This window comes from Nycticebus coucang, chromosome 12 (assembly GCF_027406575.1).
Source record: "Nycticebus coucang isolate mNycCou1 chromosome 12, mNycCou1.pri, whole genome shotgun sequence".
NCBI lineage: Eukaryota > Metazoa > Chordata > Mammalia > Primates > Lorisidae > Nycticebus > Nycticebus coucang.
The window spans coordinates 92717380-92721796 of record NC_069791.1 but is presented as its reverse complement, the minus strand read 5'-3'; the positions used below and the strand labels follow the sequence as shown (position 1 = coordinate 92721796).

At 43.8% G+C, this 4417-nt stretch overlaps 1 pseudogene; it reads left to right on the top strand.

The window, feature by feature from the left end:
• The first annotated feature begins 1117 nt into the window (after positions 1-1117).
• LOC128562532 (roquin-1-like) lies at positions 1118-2437 on the top strand (annotated as a pseudogene).
• The last annotated feature ends 1980 nt before the right edge of the window (positions 2438-4417 follow it).

Sequence of the window (4417 nt, the reverse complement as noted above, 5' to 3'; positions counted from 1 at the left end):
CCGCCACCCTTGGTATATGGGGCCGGCGCCCTGCTCACTGAGCCACAGGCGCCGCCCTGGACGAAAGGTTTCTAAAAAGCACCTGGAAAGATATGTATTGAATTAATAATGGTTGTTTCTAGGGAATAACTTTGGAAAGGAGCTTTTTTCTTTTTTACTTATATGCAGTTTATATTGGATTTTGAGTTGAGGATTAATTTTAGAGATTAGAAATAAAGAAGAAAATGCACTGTCTTCTGTAGAAGGCTACTACTCACTAATCACAAGGCAACAGAAGAGGTCACAGAATTTGCTGTTAATCAACAGGAAGTATACGTATCACTGTAAACACCCTTAGCACTGCTGGAATATTTTACCACATGCATACAGGTATTTATTACAAAAAGTTTTAACCTTTTGGGTGGCATCTGTCGCTCAGTGGGTAGGGCGCCGGCCCCATATACCGAGGGTGGCGGGTTGAAACCCAGCCCTGGACGAACTGCAACAAAAAAAATATAGCCAGGTGTGGCGGGCACCTATATATAGTCCCAGCTACTCGGGAGGCTGAGGCAAGAGAATCGCCTAAGCCCAGGAGATGGAGGTTACTGTGAGCTGTGTGACGCCATGGCACTCTACCGAGGGCCATAAAGTGAGACTCTGTCTCTACAAAACAAAAAGTTTTAGCCTTTTAAAAATAGGACAAATTAACCTTGTATTTAGTAAGACAAAAGAAAAATTACTGTCAAGCACTGTGCTTAGCTCTGAAGACATGAAAATGACCCAGATGATCTCTGCCTTCAAGGAGTTCATGGTCTGGTTTGGTGCTTCTCCAAAAAAAAAAAAAAAATTTTTTTTGAGGTTGCAGTCTGTAGTCATCTGAAGGGTGGCTCCACTGGGGCCAAAGGATTCACTTCCAAGATGAAGTACTCACACAGCTGTCAGCAGGAGGCCTCACTGCTGGGCCATGTGATCCTATCTGCTGACTAAATGCTTGCATATCCTCAGGATGTGATGGCTGGTTTCCCCCAGAGTGAGTAATCCTAGAGGGAAAGGCAGAAACTGCAATGTCTTTCATGACCTATCCTTGGAAGTCACACTCTATCATTTCCACCATCTTCTGTATGTTAGAAACAAGTATATGCCTCCTACCTTCCATCAACAGGAACTTTAGGATGAAGGCTTGAAGGTAGTTGGGACATACAAAGGAAATGATTATAGCCAGTACTCTCTCTGGTCATCTGACACCATCGGCTCCTACACCGCGACCAAAGATGCAACCAAAAGATGTTGTGGCAGCAGGGAGTGTGGAAACGATGAATGTGGAGACTAAGGGAATGAGAGACCAGCGACTGATCTGCAGAGAAGAGCAGCAGAAACCAGTGATGACCTCGTCCCATTTGGGGACTGACCAACAGTGTCTTGGTGTGGTACCATTTCTCAAACTTCCAAAACAATATATCAGGCTATAGCTGCCAAGGCAGGCTATGGCACCTCAGGGAGTTCCCATAAAACTTATTAACATTTCAGATCATGGTCCAGATGGAGCCCACGGTGGCTGGAGAGGTTCTCTGCACCACCTCATCAAGGCCTACCTTCTCAGGGACACTTCAGTGAGAGGGAGAGAATGTCCACGTCTGAAGTGGCCAGTCATGGAAAACCTCTTCCACCTGCTGAGTGAGGACAGCTAAGAACTAGGATTACAGCAACTGAACCATCAGATTAATCAACAGACCCAGCTACATGGACTAGAGGCTGTTAGTAACAGGCTGGTGTTGCAGAGGCAAACGCCCTGGCAGGCCAGCCACAACCCCCACCACCACCTCCAAAATGGCCTGGAATGATCTCAGGTGAGCAGCTGAGCTTGGTATTGCACCAGGTGGAAAGAGAAATTAAGGAAGAGAAGCTGGGAACTGAGTATGGAGAACCAGTGTTCTCTCTGGACATGAAAAGTGAATTGAATACAAATAAACAAGCAGAGAATGGACAACCAGAACTGTAAAACAGTTCCAGATGAGGACCTCGTATTGACATTCCATGATGTACCGAGTGGGTCAGCCTCGACACAAGAGAATATCAGCCTCCTATCAAACAAGACCGGCTCTCTCTTGGCTTGATGCCCGTAGATCAGTGGTTATGGCACTGGCCATATACACAGGGGATGGCAGGTTTGAACCCGGCCAGGGCCTACTAAACAACAACTGCAACAAAAAAATACCTGTGTGTTGTGGTGGGTGCCTGTAGTCCCAGCTACTTGGGAGGCTGAGGTAAGAGAATCACTTGAGCCCAGGAGTTTGAGGTTGCTGTGATGCCACGGCACTCTACTGAGGACAAAATAGTGAAATTCTGTCCCCCTCCCCCCCCAAAAAAGACCAGCTCTCTCAACCTATTGGAGAATCCTGAAGGAGGAGGAGATAACAATGATGCCCAGAAATCAGGAGTTACTCCAAGTTCTCCCTAAAATATGAGTCATAATTTTATCTTTCACTCTTAATCAATTTGTAGGGCATAGGGGTAGGACAATGGGTAACCTCCAAACTTTTTTTCTAAGTGTGGTCAGAGAAATCCAGGAAATGTACCAGAGGCAACCTGCACAAACACCACTACTAAAAACAAACTCTGCACATAGTTCACATTAATGCATTTTTAATGTAAAGAAAAAGAAAATCAGCAGTACCTGCAAACAATTCAGATTAAATTTGTTTTGTTCTGTGGGAAAAAGAAAGTACAGCCCACACTCAAGGCAAGGAGAATTATGCTCCATCAACAGAGTATCAGGGAATTTGTTAGACATACATTAAAACCACCACAACTTGCTAAAATGCAAATTTTTATTGAGTAGGTCTGGAGAGGATCCCCAAATTCCACATTTCTAACACCCTCCCCCACATGATGTCAGTCCCTGGCCCCCACAGTGAGGGAATCAAAGACATGCAAAGAACTGTAATTCAGGTTCCCTCTTTGAAACTACACTGCTTGCAAGAATATAATTCTCTGTCATTCTGGCATCATCTCTGGATGGTATCCAATTTTAAAATCACATTTCCCCTGAAAGGTCAGATCAGTGAAGTAAGGGAAAGACAAGATTACCTTGTTAATACACGAGGACAAGCTGTAATGGAATTAAAAACAATCAAAGGAGGATTCAAAAAATCTCCCTGGCCTCGTTCTGGAAGCTCTCAGAAGCATAAAACATCAGCCATCAATTCTGAAGAGGAGGCTAAACAAACAGCCGGGGCTTTTAATAAGGATTGTACAAAGTGCCCTCCTAGGACTAAGATTCCTGGCTGTATTACAAGTATTTTATAATACTTGAAAAAATATTTTTTATAAATACTTGAAAAAATCATTTTCTCATTTAAAATCTTGGATTAGTGTTTGAATAAAACCATATAACCAGACTCTCTCTCTCCTGTGCTTGCATTGGGATCGCATCCTATCATTGTCTGGTTATTACCTGCTTTCCTACCATCTCTCCAAGCTTTGGTGGCAAGCTTCTCAAACACAAGGGCTACATGGTTGGCTGACTTAAAGAGTGATAAGTTAAAAAAAAATAATAATTTTTTCATTTAACAGCCTGGATTGAATATGCAGAAAGCTACATATCCTGCATTTTTCTTATTGGTATGGTCTATGCTATGCTTTGAAAGTGGTTTGTCCCCACCAAAACTGTGGTTGAAATTTAATCCCCAATGTGAATGTTGGTAGGTAGAATTTTATGGTTGTCTGTTCTGTGTTACTATAACACCAGAGGTATTTGGGTCATGTACCCTGAGCCCTCATAAATAAATTAATGCCCTCCGGCTAGGGTGGGCAAGTTCTCTTTCTTTTGGGAATGGATTAATTCTTGAGAGAATAGGTTGTTAAAAAGAGTCAAAATCTGGCTTCCTCGGTTTCACTCTTTTGCATCCTGTCTATGTGATCTGTGACATGTCCTCTGCCCCTCCACTTTCTTCCATGAGTGGAAGTGGCCTGAGGCCCTTACCAGATGCAGCTGCCCAATCCTGGACTCCCAGTCACCAGAATCATGAGCCAAAAGATCTCTTTATAAATTACCCAACCTTTATAAATAACCCAGTGTTTTGTTATAGCTACACAAAACAGACGAGACAGCTGACATACTGTAAAATCCAAAATTGTAAAGTATGTGATCTAGTGGGTTTAAACATATTCACAAAGTTGGACAACTATCACCTCTAATTCTAGAACACTTTCGTCACCTGAAAAAGAAACCTTGTAGGGCGGTGCCTGTGGCTCAGTGAGTACGCGCCGGCCCCATATGCCAAGGGTGGAGGGTTCAAACCCAGCCCCGGCCAAACTGCAACAACAAAAAAAAATAGCCGGGCCTTGTGGCGGGCGCCTGTAGTCCCAGCTACTCAGGAGGCTGAGGCAAGAGAATTGCGTAAGCCCAAGAGTTAGAGGTTGCTGTGAGCTGTGTGAT